The sequence below is a fragment of the Candoia aspera genome, chromosome 2, assembly GCF_035149785.1.
Source record: "Candoia aspera isolate rCanAsp1 chromosome 2, rCanAsp1.hap2, whole genome shotgun sequence".
NCBI classification, from domain to species: Eukaryota; Metazoa; Chordata; class Lepidosauria; order Squamata; family Boidae; genus Candoia; species Candoia aspera.
The window spans coordinates 59,249,697-59,271,509 of NC_086154.1; the positions used below are offsets into that span (position 1 = coordinate 59,249,697).

At 40.4% G+C, this 21,813-nt stretch overlaps 1 protein-coding gene across 1 annotated transcript in view; it reads right to left on the reverse strand.

Moving 5' to 3' along the window:
- TEX264 (testis expressed 264, ER-phagy receptor) overlaps positions 1-21,813 on the reverse strand; it is a 184,932-nt gene that overhangs the window by 144,393 nt on the left and 18,726 nt on the right. The gene's annotated exons all lie outside the window — the stretch shown is intronic.

The window sequence follows — 21,813 nt, forward strand, 5'->3', positions numbered from 1 at the left end:
TCTCTTAAGAACAGTTTAAACACATCTGGTTTGTTGCATTACGTGGACCTTTTGAGAAGATTTTGAGGGCCAAGATCGAGGCATGAACAAATGGGCCCTGCAGACAAGCGGGATAGGGAGTGGAATTGCTGGTGGCATATCAGACAAGGCAGAAGGGAAGAATGGGGGCCAGTGGCTGCAAACGAAATGCAAGGAAGCAAGGCAGATAGGAAGATGGGGATCCCAGCTGTAAAAGCAGGAAAACAGTAGGACCGGTAAGATCAGAAATTGCTTGTTGCAGTATCATGAGTAAGGCAAGGTCTGTGGTAGAAAAAGTGGCAGCACAGGCAGGTGAGGCAATACACAGCAGCACATGCACATATCAATGCATATGGCAGCCTTCCCCAATTTAATACCCACCTAATGTGTGGAATCTATTATGTGGAACTACTGCTTTAACATCTGGGTATGTCAGTAAGACAACAGGTTGGGAGAAAACCAGGTGGAAAGTGCTGGTGCCGCCTCCCTACCCACCCCATATTTCATTAAATCAGAAGGGACTGCAATGGTAAGTAACGCAAAGCATCAGGTGGGCACCATATGGGAGAACACTGACATCATTTTTTCCTACAGGTTTGAAGTTTGCTATTTCTTTTGTTTGTATCTACACCAGGGTTTCTCAACCAGGGTTCTGCAAAGGGTCACTAGGGGTTCCCTGGGAGATTGATTTATTTAAAAGAAATTTCAAATTTGGGCAACTTCACCTTAAAGAGGTAAGTTTCATTCTTTATTTTTAGTTTAGGAACAGTTTATTTATTTGTCAAATTTTTATCACCACCCTCCCCCCAAATTAATGCATATATACAGGCCTACCCATGAAACAAATAATTTTGTATCTTGTGGCCTATATTTGAGCCTGAATGTGCAGGGGCTCCCTGAAGCCTGAAAAATATTTCAAGGGTTCCTCCAGGGTCAAAAGGTTGAGAAAGGCTGGTCTACACACTGTGGGAGTCAGTTAAGTACAAGCATACATGAGGCAAACATGGCAGTGTGACTCACACCCTGACCAATACTCAGCCTCCAAATGTACAGTAAGAACCCAATGTCTGTGTGGCTAAAAAAAAAACCTAGCTTCTTAAAAGAAAAATATCGCAGAGAAAAGCCAAATGTTCTTCATCAAGTTAGAGAAAAATCTATTTCTGATTCCTGGTAAACATTAAAAGTATAGATGTAGCTCGGAACAGCCACTTGCTCTGCATTATACATTTCATACTCACCTACTGCCTTATCATTGTGCACAATTATTATGCAAATCTTATGTGGATTATCTCCGCAAAGGATCGTTACCTTGTCGTGGTGCTGGAGCTTGAGCACCTCAATGATGCCATGAGCTAAACCGTGAAGGGCCACCCAAGACGGGAAGGTCATGACAGAGAGGTCAGACTAAATGCGATCCCTGGGGAAGGTAATGGCAACCCACCCCAGTATTCTTGCCGTGAAAACTAAATGGATCAGTACAACCAGAGATATGTCGGTATACCATCGGAAGATGAGACCCCCAGGTCGGAAGATGGTCAAAATGCTACTGGGGAGGAACAGAGGATGAGCTCAACTAGCCCCAGTCGTGATGACGCAGCTAGCTCAAAGCCGAAAGGACGGTTAGCGGCCGACGGTGCTGGTGGTGAACGGCGAATCCGATGTTCTAAGGATCAACACACCATTGGAACCTGGAATGTAAGATCTATGAGCCAGGGCAAATTGGATGTAGTTATTGGTGAGATGTCAAGATTAAAGATAGACATCCTGGGCGTCAGTGAACTGAAATGGACTGGAATGGGCCACTTCACATCAAATGACCATCAGATCTACTACTGTGGACAAGAGGACCACAGAAGAAATGGAGTAGCCTTCATAATTAATAGTAAAGTGGCTAAAGCAGTGCTTGGATACAACCCCAAAAACGACAGAATGATCTCAATTCGAATTCAGGGCAAGCCATCTAACATCACAGTGATCCAAATATACGCCCCAACCACAAATGCTGAAGAAGCTGAAGTAGAGCAGTTCTATGAAGATCTGCAGCACCTACTGGACAACACGCCTAAAAGAGATGTTATTTTCATCACAGGAGACTGGAATGCTAAGGTGGGCAGTCAAATGACACCTCGAATTACAGGTAAGTATGGCCTGGGAGAACAAAACGAAGCAGGACATAGGCTGATAGAATTTTGCCAAGACAATTCACTCTGCATAACAAACACTCTCTTCCAACAACCTAAGAGACGGCTTTACACATGGACTTCACCAGATGGACAACACCGAAATCAGATTGATTACATCCTTTGCAGCCAAAGGTGGCGGACATCTGTACAGTCGGTAAAAACTAGGCCTGGAGCTGACTGTAGTTCAGACCATGAACTTCTTCTTGCACAATTTAGGATCAGACTAAAGAGATTAGGGAAGACCCACAGATCAGCTAGATATGAGCTCACGAATATTCCTCAGGAATATGCAGTGGAGGTGAAGAATAGATTTAAGGGACTGGACTTAGTAGATAGGGTCCCGGAAGAACTCTGGACAGAAGTTGGCAGCATTGTTCAGGAGGCGGAAACAAAATACATCCCAAAGAAAGAGAAAACCAAGAAGGCAAAATGGCTGTCTGCTGAGACACTAGAAGTAGCCCAAGAAAGAAGGAAAGCAAAAGGCAACAGCGATAGGGGGAGATATGCCCAATTAAATGCAAAATTCCAGAGGTTAGCCAGAAGAGATAAGGAATTATTTTTAAACAAGCAATGTGCGGAAGTGGAAGAAGACAATAGAATAGGAAGGACAAGAGACCTCTTCCAGAAAATTAGAAACATTGGAGGTAAATTCCAGGCAAAAATGGGTATGATCAAAAACAAAGATGGCAAGGACCTAACAGAAGAAGAAGAGATCAAGAAAAGGTGGCAAGAATATACAGAAGACCTGTATAGGAAGGATAACAATATCGGGGATAGCTTTGACGGTGTGGTCAGTGAGCTAGAGCCAGACATCCTGAAGAGTGAGGTTGAGTGGGCCTTAAGAAGCATTGCTAATAACAAGGCAGCAGGAGAAGACGGCATCCCAGCTGAACTGTTCAAAATCTTGCAAGATGATGCTGTCAAGGTAATGCATGCTATATGCCAGCAAATTTGGAAAACACAAGAATGGCCATCAGATTGGAAAAAATCAACTTATATCCCCATACCAAAAAAGGGAAACACTAAAGAATGTTCAAACTATCGAACAGTGGCACTCATTTCACATGCCAGTAAGGTAATGCTCAAGATCCTGCAAGGTAGACTTCAGCAGGTCATGGAGCGAGAATTGCCAGATGTACAGGCTGGGTTTAGAAAAGGCAGAGGAACTAGAGACCAAATTGCCAATATCCGCTGGATAATGGAAAAAGCCAGGGAGTTTCAGAAAAACATCTATTTCTGTTTTATTGACTATTCTAAAGCCTTTGACTGTGTGGACCATAACAAATTGTGGCAAGTTCTTAGTGGTATGGAGATACCAAGTCATCTTGTATGCCTCCTGAAGAATCTGTATAACGACCAAGTAGCAACAGTAAAAACAGACCACGGAACAACGGACTGGTTTAAGATTGGGAAAGGAGTACGGCAGGGCTGTATACTCTCACCCTACCTATTCAACTTGTATGCAGAACACATCATGCGACAAGCTGGTCTTGAGGAATCCAAGGCTGGAGTTAAAATCTCTGGAAGAAACATTAACAATCTCAGATATGCAGATGATACCACTTTGATGGCTGAAAGTGAAGAGGAACTGAGGAGCCTTATGATGAAGGTGAAAGAAGGAAGTGCAAAAGCTGGCTTGCAGCTAAACCTCAAAAAAACCAAGATTATGGCAACCAGCTTGATTGATAACTGGCAAATAGAGGGAGAAAATGTAGAAGCAGTGAAAGACTTTGTATTCCTAGGTGCAAAGATTACTGCAGATGCTGACTGCAGTCAGGAAATCAGAAGACGCTTAATCCTTGGGAGAAGAGCAATGACAAATCTCGATAAAATAGTTAAGAGCAGAGACATCACACTGACAACAAAGGCCCGCATAGTTAAAGCAATGGTGTTCCCTGTAGTAACATATGGCTGCGAGAGCTGGACCATAAGGAAGGCTGAGCGAAGGAAGATCGATGCTTTTGAACTGTGGTGTTGGAGGAAAATTCTGAGAGTGCCTTGGACTGCAAGAAGATCAAACCAGTCCATCCTCCAGGAAATAAAGCCAGACTGCTCACTTGAGGGAATGATATTAAAGGCAAAACTGAAATACTTTGGCCACATAATGAGAAGACAGGACACCCTGGAGAAGATGCTGATGCTAGGGAGAGTGGAAGGCAAAAGGAAGAGGGGCCGACCAAGGGCAAGATGGATGGATGATATTCTAGAGGTGACGGACTCGTCCCTGGGGGAGCTGGGGGTGTTGACGACCGACAGGAAGCTCTGGCGTGGGCTGGTCCATGAAGTCACGAAGAGTCGGAAGCGACTAAACGAATAAACAACAACATGTGGATTATATTCATTTTCAGTGTAATATACCTTGTTTTTAATTGTTTTATTGTTTTATTTCTGATTACTCATATTGCATTTTATTGTTACATCATAAGCTGCCCCAAATCATCTGGAGTTGAGCAGCACCTAACTTGAATAAATTAAATATCTGGCCTGTGAGCAGTTGGCTGCATCTTGGCCTTTTGCATGCTTATAATGAAACAGCTACCAGCTTTAATTATTACAGTAGATTCCACCCAAGTCACAGAGATCAGCAAAATGAATAGTGACGTCCTGTAAATACCTAGGAACTACTGGAATCAATTCTAAAACTTATACATGTGAGGACAGAATCTTAATCAGAAGATTGTTCTCTGGTACTTAGACAGCTGTCAGCCCTTCAAGGTAGGCAAAGTCAAGAAACAGAAGCAGTAGGGATTCCAGGATGCTTTTTTTTATTGTAGGATAGGATAACCAGAGAGCCAGTTTGGTGTACTGGTTAAGATGGTGGTTTAGAAACCAAGAGCCTGCAAGTTCTGGGCCTGCCATAGGCATGAAAGCTGACTGGGTGATTTTGGGCCAGTCATTCTCTCTCGGCCCAATCCCCCTCATAGGGTTATTGTTGTAGGAAAAATAGGTATGTTTGCCACTTTGGGATGGGTGGATGGAATAAAAACGTAATAAAAATAATCTTGAAAGCCTACCTGAGATTCTCTCTGCCCCATCTTATACCATTTCTTTCTTACACTTGCCACTTTCTCAGACTGAGTTGCAATTTCCCCTCCCTTAACAGTTCATTGATCTCTTCCCCCTTCCCAAGGCCAAATCCATTTTCTTTCACAACAGCCTAGGTGATTGGACAGTGTGAGTTATGAGTTTTACTTCTTGGGAGTAAACTATAATGGGAGTAGTTGGGTAATTTAAAAGAGCGAGCTGTGTGTGCAGTCTACATGTGTTGTAAACTGGAATGTAGCAGTAAAAATTACATGGTATTGGATTTATTTTTATTTCTGTTTGCTGTGAATTAACATATGTAACAGGATGTTGGAATAAAACTGAGAAGTTTTGGAAGGTGCAAGTACAGGAATGGATCAACTGCAGCCTCCAGATCAGTTTAGTTTTATGGGAAATTTGGTAGAAAACTAGAGAAAATAGAAACCAAGGCTGGAGCTGTATTGTGTGGTTAGTGGAGCCTATAATAAGAATGAGAAATTGCCAGTAGCCTTGTCCCTGCATGTTGCTGAAGGAGAGGCAAGAGAAGGGTTTAATACATTCTGGTTTGATAAAGATTCTGATAAGCAAAAGCTGCAGGTATTCTTTGGGAAATTTAGTAATTACTATGCTTCAAGAAAGAATATTACACATGGGAGGCATAAAAACAGAAGATATTGATCCTTACTTAGAGTTAAAACTTTTAGCAGAGTCTTGTGAGCTTAGACGATTATGCAACTCTGATTAAAGACTATGTAGTATGTAGAATTAGATCTGAAAGTAAGAGCAAGACTGTTAAGGATAAATGATTTAATGATGGAACACATCATTGTTGTTTGTAGATCTGAAGAGTTAGCTATGTTGATTAATAATTAGGAATATTGATAAGGAAATGGATATATGGAGGAATAGAAAAATATCCTTAACAAAAACTACATCTCAAAAGTGAGTTGTAATATCGAAAGCCAGATCTGGAAGCACCCCAAATTTGAGGTACAGATTTTATCATCCTAAAAGAACATGCCCAGCTGTTGGTAAAAATTGTAGAAGGCCAAATCATTTTCCAAAAATGTGCAGAACTAATGGCAAAATGTTTCATACAAATGTTACATACAAATTTTATAAAGCACCAAACACATTGAAGATGCTACATAAATAATGAAAGGAGGAATATAAAGTCAGATCTAAAATTATGGAGTTCATAAAGAGCTATCAAAAAAGAAAAATAACCATACTGTTTGGTTTAACTGTGCTCAACCAGCCTGAAACATATCCATAAATATTAACCACAGCCACGTCAGTTTTACAAACAAAGCTCACAAGAGCAAACCTACATACATCTTGCCCCAAGCACCAAATGCAGCTTGATTTCCAGTCATTTTTGCTGGTAGTAAATAAACCAATAATTTGCTGCGCAACTGTTTACTTGGAATGAACCTTGAGGGAAATTCAGAATTGGTGATTAGGGAAGGAAGTTGACATGAAATATCAATAGCCACCCAGAGTCGTTGTGTACGAGATGGGTGGCAGAAAAAATTGACAAACAAACAAATAAAAATATATGAAGACAACGGTATGTTTGCCAGAAACAAGGATTTAGAAAAACAAGGGAGAAAGCAATTGCCAAGCTGCTGCTAATGATACTCCTATTACCCTTCTTACTTGCATCAAGAGAACTACATAAATCTCTAGAGGTTCTGTTAGTAAACTTACCATTTTTACCTTCACAGATTGCAATTACAGTTTCTGGGTGTTAGCAACTTGCACAGAAGATTTTGTTATAGGAATTCTGTATGATGTTCAGTAATCTTCAAAGAAAATTCCATGATTCAAGGACCAGAATGATGTCAAGGCCTCCAAATATTTCCTCAGAAACTGAGGCCCCAGACCTACATATGGTTCCTGAACCCTTTTTTCAGCAACTCCTAGAATTTTCTCTGACCACTATTTAAAAAAAAATGTAAGACATAGTTTTCTGCTGCTTTGAGGCGAAAAAACCACAAAAGCCCTAAAACAGGACTGTCAGGTTTTTTTAAAAAGCTACCCCAAAAGTTCCTCCCCCAAATCCAGCATAGCCCATATAAGTGACACATTATCAAAATTTTTGCATCCATCTGTCCTTCCCAATCTTTGCCATCTCCCAAAATGTGACCTGCAATCCCACATCTTCAATCCATCTTTCTAAGTCAAACAGGATTCCTGACCTAATTCTTGTATATCTTGACCTTACAGCATTTTTTTTCTCATTAATTTTACTTAGGTTTTGTTCCCTTTCCTTCAGGATCATGATCTTCCCTTGTAACCTCTCTGATGTAAGCTCTACTTCACCTGCTCATCGTTTGTGACAGATGAGGTGAAAAACCAGAACACCTGCCTCTGTTCTGAAGGATCTGGTAACACTCTTAATGAAAGTTGTTCTTCTCATATTCCAAACATAAGGACTACCACATGCTGAAATAATAATGGTGAAAAGGAATCCAGTCTCCACATTCTCAGCTGTTCTCTTCCTTATTAACAAATGATCTTTCATTCTTCTTTCTTCAAGTATTTACCACTAGTTCACACAATAAGGTCATGAGAGGCCTAAGTAAAGACATGCTAAAATGTCATATATGACAAGCTCTTACCTCACAGCAAATCAGCCATACAGAAAAGCACAACCACACGAAGAATCCTTATTATATTTCCTCACAATCCACATGAACTTTTAGATTACTGGTACTGCCTATATTTGACACAGAGACCACCCTACCTACATTAGACCTGACCTAGCATTTCAAGAGGATATAAATGAAGGGCATGCTAATAAACCCTTATAGAAATGAATTATTTCAAACCTTTGTTAGAAAAACTTTATTGTTTTTAAATTCACAGTCCTAAATTTTAGTGTATTTTGCAGATCCTACACTACAGATCAGGGATAGGGAACCTGTGGTCCTCCAGAGATTGCTGAATACTGCTCCTAGCAGCCCTCAAATTGCCCATACCAGCTGGGTTTGTTTAGAATTGTAGTTCAGCAGCTTCTGGAAGCCCGTAGATTCAACACCCTCTAAACTGTTGTTATGCTTTCATGCTTGATTGAAAAGTCTTGCTGTCAACACATGGAATAAGGAAATACAGGTATGCCATTGGGAAATGTATTGTCCTGCCGGTTAGTCAAGCTTCCTTTACAGCAACAATTGAAAGAAAGTACTGCTCTGCTAGCAGTTTCCACTGGCTTTTCCAGTTGCTGTTTTGAGGACTGGAAAAAAAACAGTAGTAGTTGGAAGGAGGAGATGCTTCTCAGAATCCTCACCAAGTGTCAGCTGGTCATCACACTGGAAAAAGCCAGATGGGAACCGAATTTATCCTATTTTAAGCCTGCAAGCAATGCCCAAAAGTTGTTTGAAAAGCTTCCAAAAAGGCACTTGCATGAGGAGGATTGGAAGAAAGCATTTAAATGTCACTGCAATCCATTAAGTAATGTTAATGGGAAGTGGGGCATTTAAGGTTAAGGGAGCTACACCATTCAGCACCTTTAACTGAAGAGCCAACATACTACTGGTAACATAAGTGTTTTGGACTAGTTACTCTCTCTCAGCCCAGCCTACTTCACTAGGTAGCTGCTGTGAGAATAGCATGAAGAAAAGTGCTGATATAAGCCACTTAGAGCTCCTGAAGAAAAGGTGGGAGATAAATAAATACTGTAACTGAAGCTACAGCATGGAAACAAAGGACCACAATTTAGCACCAAACCAGGGTTTGCATGCAGAAGTCCAGTTCAGTGTGCAGCCTACCTGTTAGGAGAAACATTAGAGGATGGAGTGCTATATACACTACCTTCCTGGAGGAAAAGTGGGATCTAAATCTAGAAATAAATAAATGAATCTTTGGGGAAGTGTTACTTTCAGCAGCTAGGAACACTTTCAGGAAAAAGTAGGATAATAAACCTTATCAATAACACAGTATCTGTTGCTCAGGGTTGAACTGGGGAGTCCTTGTTGCTCTCTAAGCTTGGTTGTTTGCAGACGTTTTGTTTTGTTGCCTGACTAGGCAACATCTTCAGTGCTAGAAAGGAGTGGGGTTTGCTCTCTGTTTATATACAGTAGCTTGGCAGCTACTGCATATAAACAGAGTAAACCCCACTCCTTTCTAGCACTGGAGATGTTGCCTAGTCAGGCAACAAAACGTCTGCAAGCAAACAACCAAGCTTAGAGAGCAACAAGGACTCCACAAACTTGTTATCTTTGTCAAATACATTTTGAAATGCATTATAAGCTTCGCAAAATCACCAGTGTAATCACAGAAAATATAATTGGAGGCACACCAATTTAGAAATGTTTCAAGAACTTGTAATCCTCAAGATGTTGTTGAAAAACAATTCCCAACATCCCTGCCTATTAATTATGGTAGCTCTGGGATGTGTTTATTATTCAGCAATGTTTTTTCCTTAGGGATCATACACATTACAAATTGGTTTTTATTTTAGAGATTGCTATTATTAGGAAAATAAACCTTTCTTGATATCAGTGCTTTAAGAGGCTCTCATAATCTTCTTAAATTTCAGAAATAACTATCTACAACTTTAGATAGCTGGTTTCAAAGTATGCCTAGGACTTGAAGACTTCCCTTTATATGATATAGTACTATATTAACTCTGCATGGAATGGATTTCTTTCATCAGCTTCTGTTGCGAAAAACAGAATTCTTCATGGCTAGCGAAAAAAAAGGGGATGCCACAGAAAATGGCTATCTTCATTTTAGTATGAAGCAACAGCAAAACTATGTTGCATGTAGTAACATTTGATTATTTATTGACTACCTGAATATTAACTGAATGTACTTATCTACCCACATAATCTATATTTACTTTTCAGCAGTTATATAAGCTGTGATCACCTTTTAACTAAGTTATCCTGGTTTGTCTTAGCCAAGACCAACAGCCAAAGATACACAAATTATTCCATCTCCTTATAGTTAAGGCAAAAATACTGCCTTTCAGTCATGGAGACAGTATAATTATACTTCCAACTCTTTCTTTAAACAAATATGAGAGCATGATAATCTCACTGTCCAACAAATCTGCTAGTCTAAGTTCCCACAAAACTCTTTCCTATAACTTTATGAGTCCAGCTGACTGGTTTTAACATAAATATATTAAATATATTATGACCATTCACATACTGTACAGTAATGCCTAAAAGAAGCTCATTATTGCTAAATTGTGCTGCCTTGATTTAATTTCACTTGCAGATCTAAAGACTTGCAGACTCCATTGATACACATTTCTCCCATTCTTAAGTCAAGGATGTAAGCCGACAACCATTGTGCTGTCCCTCTGTGCCTCAGCAATGAGACAAATGAGTGATGTTGTTACTACAGATATAAGGTGGGAGAATTTCAGGGAAGGATTGGTAGAAAATGTTTATTTTCCCTCCCACTCAGCATCACCTGCTGACAAGAAAAACAACTATCAGTTGATGAGTAACCAAGTGCTTTTGAAAGCCCTGATATTTGGACAAGCCAGATATCCAGCCTCTCTTGCAGTCCAAGCTAAAATGATCATGGAGGTCGGCAACCAGCAACTTTTTTTTATTCATTTGTTTAATCAGTTTATATGTCCATTCATCTCACAAACATGACTCTGGAAGGCTAACACATTTTTAAGCACGCCTTAAAAATAATAATCAAAGATAAAAACAAACATCCTATGGCCACCAAGGCAACCAGCAACCAATCCATCTGGGTTCAACTAACCTCCCATATCCCACGCCTGGGAAAATAGCCAGGTCTTAAGGGATTTCCACTAGGCCATCAGGTCAGGACTAATCTAATGCTGAGTGGTAGGGTGTTCCAGACGGCAAGTACTATGACAGAAAAGGCATGGTTTCTGGGTCCTAAAAGATGGGGGGTGACAAAAGCATGAGGAACTGTGAGCAATGCTTCCTATTTCAGGAAAGAGTACAAGTGGCACACAAAATGAATGGGGAGAAGGCATGTCTGCAGCAGATTTAAGCAGTTATAAGGAGCTGAACAGATCCTTGTCCCCAGTTGTATCATTGCCAGCATCATTACCAAGTGTTGTAGACTGTTTATATGGCAAGATTTGTATTGGGAGAAGAGAGGAAACAGCCTCAGGATGCCTCCACACTATGTTTGGGGTAAGACAAAGGTTATGCTCATATCCCTTAGAAATTGTTAGCAAGGTGTCTTCATACAATAGGTGAGACGTGAAGATGAGCCCTAAATCCGGTTGCTTAAAAATAGTTTTCAGTTTTGGGAAAATTGTAGCTATAAAACTGTTCCTGGCAAATGTTGTCAATAATGCTCCAATCCACCCTAAGAAAGCAAACAGACTTCCAAACCTAGACACTTTCCAGACATGTTGACTTCAACTTCTAAAATTCTCTGCAATAGCATAGTATCTGTGAACTTCTAACTCATATTTGAAGTTTAGACATCTGAAGTTGAGGAAGATTTCAATAGAAGACACAAAGCTATAGACCAGGCCAGTCTTTTCTGACCTGAGGCCTTCCAAATACATTGGAACTGTAACACCCAGAATTCTCAGATGGAGTAACTTGAACAACTATGCTGGTAGGGGAAGACCTATTCAAGATTTCTTCACAATGCTATCATTAACTCCTTTTAAGGTGCCCTTAAATAGTCAATCATATTCATGAGTTAACCTGCCTGACAGTCAGACTCAAACTTACTGGAAAATGGTGGCATCAGGACTATATCCGAGTTGAGAAAAACTACCAATTTTCTGTCTGGTTCCAATTTTCCAGTCCATGGACCCACTACATCTTACATCATGAAGTGATTTTTCACCAGCAGGGTTTCTAGCATGGCATAGGAAATAGAGAAAAATCATATGATTAATACTCACAAATACATGAAACAACTTTTGAGAAAATATACACCTATCCTTTAGAGCTGTATACATTTTCTCCTTCAGTTTTAAAAGGAGTACGTTCAGCAATGGCAAGAACATGAATTTGCAGCCATAGGAAGAAAAGGTGCATAGATACAGTTTCCTACTCAAGTACTACTATAAAATATGGTTTCCTCTGTATTGGCATGAACCAAGTCTCTGCTGAAATGAAGGTGAGAGATCCCTCTTCCTATAAATTCTATTCTAAATTTTCCTGACTTAGGTATTAATCCACAATTCCACACTAATCATGAATCAAGGTTTCCATTGGCTCAAGATAAATAAGGCCTCAGAAACAATGCAATCCATGTGGTCTGATCTAAGGATATTTCAGATGAATTTCAGTCCAGCTTTTAGTTGTTTGAAAGCCCTATAAAGCCTTTCAGGGTCAGAAGAATATGTTGCTAAAGCATATCACTCCAATCTATTAGTAATCTAGATCTTCCACATAGGTTTGTCAGACTATTCACTCCCATCTTCAGCTCCATTCTACCTGCTAACATGGAATGCCTTTTTCAGTATTAATCCCTGTTCGGAACTACGTGGCATGACAAAATTTTGTCCCCTTTAACTGACACTGGATATGCAAAAGCTCTAAACCAACTTGATTTTTTAAAAAATATTCACAGCAGCTTGGTTTGATGCAGTTCCTAACAGTGAGTCAAATCTGTTCAAAAGTAAAATAGGCATGTCTCACTGAAACCCCCAAATTCTAATTTTAAAAACACAATATTAGTTATTTGCCAAATGAACAGTGCATTGTATCTTACCCTTGTACATAATACACTTTTTATTCCCACTTTACAGGCTGAAAATTAGAGCCAAGAGAGAATGATGTGCCTAGAGTCTATGGCTAAGCCAGCCTTTTCAAGATCAAAAACATAACGCCATCCACTGGATCACAGCTGTTTGCATGCCTTTTATTTGAAGTTTGTTCTAGAAACTGTTCTATATATGATCAGACGGCTTTGGGAAGAACTCCTTTTGCTGCCTAGCAAAGCATGACAAATTTCATTGAAAGAGTGTTTCCCAACAGCAACCTGCAAGTCCCAAGAATAAGCTCTTTAATGCAAGGATTCAAATATTCCAGCAGCTCCACTCACATCCAGCAGCCATCAGGAATGTTGGCGTTTGTGTTGAAAATGCAGAAGCCTGCAACAGAATTTAACACAGATGGCTAATGACAGGTTTCCACTGGCTGATTTCAAATTCTGCAGAGTCTCTTTCTTGCTTTCTTCCAGCCCTGCCCTCTTGTTCAGTACAGGCAGAGAGACAGTCACATTTTCCTAGCAATCACTTTCAGGAACTTGCACACATATGCAGGGACAAATCCCTTTCTTGTAAAATTCTTATGTATGTGTGAATTAAATTTATATCCCACCTTTCCTTCAGGAGTTCAAGATGGTATACAAAACACTGTCTCCTATTTTTCTCACAACAACTCTGCAAGGTAGGTTGAGCTGAGAGAAAATGATGGCCTAAAGCCTCCAGGGTGAGGGTGGATTAGAATCTGAGTCTCTCCCTCCTAGTCCAATACTTTAACCACTACACCACCTGATAAAATAATCAGGGACTGTCATTTTCAAAATGTAACAGGGTGTGTGTGTGTGTATTGACTGAGTACATGCCATCAGGCTGTCAACTCTTAGCGACCACATAGATAGATTTTCTCCACGATGATCTGTCCTTAACCTGGCCCTTAAGCTCTTCTAACAGTGCGCTCATCGCCACTGTAACTGAGTCCATCCATCTTGCTGCTGGTTGTCCTCTTCTTATCTTTCCTTCCACTTTTCCCGGCATCAGAGCCTTTTCCAGAGAGCTGGGTCTTTGCATGTCTCCAAAGTATAATAGTTTTTGCTTGGCCTCAAGTGAGGACTCTGGACTGATTTGTTCAGTGATACATTTGTTTGTTTCCTTGGCTATCCACGGTATTCTCAGGAGTCTTCTCCAATGCCGAAGTTCAAAGCATTAATACTCTCCCATCCATAGGTGAAACAGGGAATACCATGGCTTGCACAGTTCTGAGACCTTCATGGCTGCTCTACCAAGTGCTAGTCTGCAGCGTATTTCTTGACTGCTTCTTCCTTTACTGTTGATGATTGATCCTAAAAGGCAGAAGCTACCCACCACTTCAATATCTTCATTATCAATTCTAAGGCTGGTTGTTCTACCTGTTGTTATTACTGTGGCCTTCTTTATATTTAATTCAGTCACTGTGCTCCTTCAGTTTTATTACTAGACCTTGCAGATCCTTTGCATTTTTGGCTATTAGTGTAGTGTCCTCAGCATAGCACAGGTTATTGATGTTTCTTCCTCCGATTTTAAAAGCATGCTCATCTTTTTCCAATCCAGCTTCCCTTAATATATATTCAGCATAAAGGTTGAATAAAAAGAAGAGTATACAGCCTTGTCTCACTCCTTTGCCAGCCTGGAGCCAGTCTGTTTCACCCTGTTCTGTCCATACTGTGGCTTTCTGACCTGTCTATAAGTTTTCATGAGGACAATGAGATGTTCAGAGATTCCAATTTTGTGAGCACTGTGTATGTGTTTGTGTATACATACATACACAATTTTTCCAAAGGCTTGTACAGACAAAGTGTTTTATATCTAACTAGCTTGGCAAACATATTTCCTTTTCTTAAAGGACACAACAGGTTATCAGTCAATTAATTAATTAGATCATGGCAATGCTGCCAGAACAGAAAGGCCTTTTAGTTCCATATTTTCAAGGTAGTCAAATGAGGCCTTGATGGAATGACTCAGCCTAGGTTGCCTTTCCATACAAATTGGCTACACGCTGAAGCATTTCTATGGTGGGGACATGGCGGACTGAACAGCTGTGCTTGCGGGCTCAGTGGGCAGAGCTGACAACATGGCAAATTTTTCAGGCCCAGGCAGGTTTTCCTGAAGCCTAGGAGTGTTTTCCAGAAAAAAGGAAAACACCTGGAATTACCCCATCTGTCCTCCGGACAGCTGCTTGCAGCCAGAAGATCACAAACGGTGATTCACATTCAGCTGGTAAGAGTTAGCTGGGAGGTGGTGACGTCACCATTTTCCAAGCCACGCTGTAGCCTTAAAGGGACACTAAGAACAGCCACCCCATTTCTAAATCACCCAATTTATATTTCTTTTAAGTACGCATACCCTAAGAGGCTTTCTACAGCAAGGAGAAGGTGGCTTTCTTGGTGCTTATCATTATTTTTGGGATTACTTTTTTTAAAAATTCTTTTTAAGTTTTGGACCTTGTTTTCCCTCCAAATATTAGGGAGGATTGAGAGTAAATAATTGTCTCCCTGTTATTATTTTTGTACTAAATTTGAAGATACTGGTTTTTCCCTACACATTGAATCAGCTGATTTGAGCCTTCAGTTTTCTGCTTCTACTTTCCCTGGTGAACTGTCTGCATATCTCACTTTCGCTTGTGTAAACATATTCTGGAACTCTTCCATATCTTCGACTTTCACTGGTTAAGCTCCTAGGGGGCGCCATAATCTACTGCGTGAGACATGGAGGATTTTAAACAGGTTTTCTCTGACTTCCACCAAGATTTTAAACAGATTCTTTCTGACTCCTACCAAGTTTGTATGCAAGACATTCAGGACATTGTGGAAAATATGAGGTCTAAAATGTGTCATCTGGTTGGGGATGTCGCGGATGAAATTGAGGATTTTAACAGTGACAGAGATGTCTCCTTTAAGAGTGAGATTGGGATTTCGATTGAAATGCTGGATGAAGATTGGATAGTCGAGTTGGAGAAATTAAATGGAAAGGGCAAGTTGCAAGCCACAAGTGAAATTGATTCTCTGGTGGAATGCCATGGAAAGGAAGCAGTTATTATGTATGGGAAGTTTCCTGAAGAGAAATCAGAGTTTTTGAGGGGGGCAGTGGGCTGTTTGATCTTTTTAAGAAAAAAGCTCTGTGCACATTGTGGGGATATGTAAATGCTCTGGTTTATTCTGAAGTGGGATAAGGGTTGAAGAATATTTATCTGGATTGTTTTTAAGGTCTGTGTCATGTTCGCCGTTTCAATGCCTCCGAGCCATCGTAACGTTTCTCATGTCATTAATGGGTTGCGTGTTTCATCTCTCATGGGAGGATGGTACTGCTTATCTCTTGGCTTCGCTTTGGAATGTTTCCCTATTATCTGTTATGTTCAAGGTTGCTTTCCCAGGCTAGCACGTCTGACGTCTGCTAGCACCTGGACCGGGCGGGGCTGATGTAACGGGGGCGGGATACGTGTGCACTGGAGGAGTTTTAAGTTTGTATTTGGCGCGCTTTTGCTCATTCTCACCTTTCTCTGTATTTGCCTTTAGTTCCTTAATAAATCAGATTTCATACAGCAGCCTCTTGTGAGTCTGAGTATTTGGGCTAGGGCAATCATTACAGTCTGGCTGATTTCATTTATCTTTAATGATTTGGATTAAGATTAATAAGGTATAAAAATGTCTACTTGGAGGGTTTTGGGTTTATTAAGATTAAGATTATTAAAACTGTTGTATTACTAAGTATAATGGCAGACAATTTATGTGTTTTTTAGTTTGATCTTTATTATAGTGGACAGAAATGTATAGAATAGTAGGAAGGGAATAATTAAATAGATGTTATCTTTGGGGAGGGGGAAGTTGTTTAGGAGGTTCATATGAATTTTTTTTCTTTATTTCAATATAAAGGGAGAGAGTAACTGTACTTAGTAATTTTTATAATGTGCCAAAGTGGAATGATTTATACAAATAAATGTGGTTTTGGTTTAATACAGAGTAAGGGATTGACTATGGAAATTTTTTGTATATCCTTGCTGTTAAAAGTTGGAAGTCACACTTCTTTGGAACTTTGAAAAAAATTTCTCTTGTGTTTTCACACCTTTTTAGGTTTTTTTCCTTTGTAGTTTTTTTGTTTTTCCATAGCTTTTATCTTTGCCTAAAACTTAATACAATTCTTATTTTTAAAAAAACTGGCTACATTAGCATGGTGCTGAGCTTCTGTTAAACTTTTCATGGTTGATGCTTAAGAGATATAACTTACAAATAATACAATCTGCCAAGCATTTGGGACTCCCTATCTAAAACGTAGATGGGAAAGCTAAACTAAAGATGTAAATGCTCCTTTATCACTTTTTTCTTGTTTTCTCGGCCTATGCCTCACACACTGGATGTGACAAAGAACCGAAAGAACAGTTTTGGAAGGAACTACAAGATTGTGTATCTACATGCCTGCAAGAAGACTTGCTGCTTCTCTGCGGCAACCTAAACGGACATGTCAGACATGTGCAGGAAGGCTACAATTGTCATGCTGGCAGTGGACATGGTACGCAAAATAATGATGTCTTGGACTTTTTAGAAGCAAATGACCTCATCATCACCAAAACGTTTTTCAAAAAGCACATCAGCCGCTTGGTCACCTATGCCAGTGGCGACCACAATAGCCAGATTGATTTTGTCCTCGTGCAATGTGACTTCCCCACTATCATGGATGTAAAGGTTATGCCATCCAATTGCCTCACCCAACAACATAAGATGCTCCTTGCTGATATTCATATCAGCAAGCATGCAAAGAGTGGCAGCAGCATGACAGGTCCAGAGAAAATCAAGTGGTGGAAGCTACAAGACCACAAGGCGGCCATCATTAACCACGTCACATTTCCTCCAATTACCACAGGCTCAACTGACACCACGTGGACTGCTCTCTGCAAGTCCATTACCACTGCTGTGAGAATAACCCTAGGCACTGTGAGACCAGGTCATCATCAAATTGACAAGCAGGTGTGGCTCTGGATGGAGCAAATGCAGCAGAAAGTACATGAAAAGAAGGTGGCTTACAAGAACTGGTATGTGCAGAAGACCAACGAAAACTGGTAAAAGTATGTCACTGTGAGAAGAACGGCAAAGAAAGCTGTCGCAGAGGCCAAAGCCAATCACTACTGGGACTTATATGAACAACTGGACACAAAAGAAGGTGAGAAAAACTTCTATCAACTAGCGAAAATGTGCACTCAGATGGCAAAAGACATTGAACACTACATGTGTGTTAAGGACAAAAATGGATGGCAACTACAGGTTAAGCTCAAAATCCTGAAATGCTGGCAGCAGCACTTTGACAAAATCTCTAATGTTGAATTGCCACACCTGCCAATTCCTGATGACTCACCTAACTCTGGCCTAGTCCTGCGCATTACATCTGAAGAGGTTACCAAAGCTATCAGCAGCATGAAGAATTCGAAAGCACCTGACCCAGACAATCTATCAGCAGATATCTAGAAGTTGAAAGAACTTTACAGCATAGCAGCTGACTGGCTGACAAACTTCTTCAGTGCTATTGTGGACTCTGGCCACACGCCTGCTTATTGGGTCACGAGTACCACAGTTCCCCTCTTCAAGAACAAAGGCAACCCGGCAGACAGCTCCAACTACTGACCAATCCGCCTCCCATTGCACACAATGAAAATTTTTGACCGGATCCTCAACCAGCACCTCTGTGACATCACTGAAATCAGTGTCAACCACTGCAGTTTTGTCAAAGGCTTGAGTACCACCGATGCCATATTTTGTGGCTTGCTGGCTCATGGAAAACCATAGAGAAAAGAAGTCATTACATTTGGCTTTACTCGACCTAGAAAAAGCTTTTGACCATATTCTGCATCAGCTGATATGGTACGTGCTACATGACCATGGTGTGCCCGAGCTACTCATAAAATGGGTCCAGATGCTTTGTGTTAATACCAGCAGCCAAGTATTATACACCGCCAGCCTTTCTGACAGCTTTCCTGTGAAAGTTGGCTTGATATTATTGCCATTGCTGCTCATTCTTATCATGGATACTATCACGCAAGACCTGCATTACAGTGCCCCCGAGCCTTGCTCTACGCCGATGATGTCTTGCTCGCAGCTATCACCAGGAAAGAACTCCAGCACTGTGTCCAGACATGGAACAATCATCTGATCCAATTTGGTTTGTGCCTCAAAATCAGGAAAAGTGAGTTTCTAGAGACTAGCCCGAGGACCTCCACCATCCAGGTCAGCGGCTAAGATCTAGTGAAAACAAACTCTTTCCCTTACTTAGGATCCCATCTGCAAAGTGACAGCAGCATTAATGAGGTAGTGTGCGCGAGGGTAAATGCAACTTGGCTGCAGTGGAAGGAGATCACTGGAGTGTTCTCCAATAGGTGTATGCCAATTCACCTAAGATTGAAAGTGTATAAAATGATGGGCTGTCCAGTAGCACTGTATGGTGCTGAATGCTGGCCAACCACCAAAAGTGTTGAGCGCCCTTTACATGCCATGGAGATGTGCATGCTCCTTTGGTCATTAGGCGTTTCCCTTCTTGACCACGTCAGCAATGATACAGTCTGGCAGCAGATAGGTGTTGCACCAATAACAGAGAAAATTCAGGAAAAACACCTATAGTGGTATGGCCATGTTCTACGAACAGTACCTCGCACCGTTTACCACTTTAACATCAATGGCAAATGCCCACACGGAAGACCAAAACAAAGGTGGCAGGACATAATTAACGCAGACATGAAAATCATCCAGCTGGACCTGGTTGCTGCATTTGATTGTGTGAAGTGGCATTTGTTGATCCCAAAAGCAGACCCTGCACCTGTGGGAAAATGCTAGGATGAAAAACAAAAAGTCTAGGTTGTACTTGACAAATCTATGCTCATTTCTGATCATTACTACATTGATCCATACTATTTGAAAATAATCTCTTTTTGGTCTGTTCCCAAATCTTCTGGGGTTCTCATGTCAAATTATAGCTCTCTGATTCCTCCTTTTTCTCTTTTTAAATATACAGACATTTACCCTCCTACAGTCATCTAACACTTCACTTTTACTCCAGGATTTGTCAAAGATAATACATAAAAGTTTGGCCGGATCAAGGTCAAACTAAGTTCTTCCTGAGTAGCCTAGGAAGCTATTCAGTTAGCTCTAGGAATTAAATATATTTAAAGTAAACAAACCAGTTTTACTCAAATCTTGGATACAAATATATGTCATGATACTTTGCAGTAAGGTAGAGAAGTATCCTAATGGAAGACAATGATACTTTCCACTTTCATCCAAATTAGCTTTGAATTATTTGCTTGAAGAAACCAAAAATCAGAAAGCAAAAGAACATATTCAATAACCTACTATAGAAGGAAATGCCAGGCACAGTTGAGGCTCCTCAACAAGATTTTTCAAAATCCCACTCTCAAGCAAAGATATCCTTGAAATGCTCTTAAGTCTAGCATGGAGCAATGTAATGTGCACAGGTCAAGTTAGGATTACAAACTACAGACAGAACATGAATCCATTGCCCAATGGATAGAGCAATGTTATGCTAAAGCCAGAAAACCATGATAGACCAAATGTCCTGCATCTGCAGAGTATCACAATATCTTCCTGAATGCTCTTTGTTTCTGATTTGCATTTATAACATATTTAGGGCATGGTAGAGGATTATCCCAACCCCTGTTTCCTTTGGGGAATTTCCATGATTAGTATTGCTCTTCTTGAGAAAGAGTCAGTCAACAGGCTTGCTGGGAATCCAATGCTGGATTTCTTCTGCTAAGATTGGAGCTTTGATTCCAATCTTGGAAGGGAAAATCAAGTAAATCTCATGGTCTTTAGGATACCAATCATTTGGAGGTTCTTTTATCACTGGAAATCTCCAATTACCAATATGAGGAATGACCACACTCTACTTAAATATGAGAGTTGTTATCTTATTAGATAAGATATCTGAAACCTTCTGCGAAAATCAGCAATTTGATCTCCTGCTGGAAGCACTTAGCACCAAATCCTAGTTTAGTGGGTAGCATTGGACAAACACTGATCTAAAAAGAAGATACTGCACAGTAATTACCACGTCTACCTCAGAACTGTTTCAGAAATGAAACTAATATGGAAAATCTGAATCTTGGGGACAGAATGAACTTCCTTTAAATAAATTAGCAGACTGTTTTCCCCTTATCTCTTTATAACTGTAATAAGAAGCAGCACTCAATGCAATTTTGCTGTCATCTACAGTAGTATGCAAAAAAAGGAAGATCTCCATCTGAAGTCCCAAATTCATGGTATTCATGGTACTATCATGTCCCCAAGGATATCCTCCTATCTGCCCTGCAAATCGACAGAAATAGAAACAGCTTAATACAGCTTCTCTTAATACTATAGTCTGCAAACGATATTGTGGAGTATCCTAGAGGTGAAGAGCTCTCACCTATTTATTAGAAAGCATGAGCTATCAACCCACAGCCATGATGAAATGAAACCAGAGGGTTCATCTGCTAAATACGTGATCCTGGGCATTAGAGCTTGTTGATGCTAGTCAAGATGAAAAAGCTATTCATCTGATTCACTTATACTACAGATCCCCTAGAAAGAAACAATTCCTATTAATCTAACATAAGCTTCTGATAGGCAGGCAGGCAGATGGTCACAGAGCCACACATCCCCACACGCCCCCACACACTGTAGTACATCTATTAGAAAGCCAAATAAAATTCATAGAACCACACGATGGCTATAAGGTTCTACACCTCCAAACTGCATATTACATTTTCATGTTTAGAAATGGTTGGGAAAAACACATGCTGCCCCATACAACACACATCTGACATTAAAAAAAGAGGGCTATGGCACAGTAATATAAAATATCATTTCACAAGTAAAATCAACGATTTTAGTGGGCACT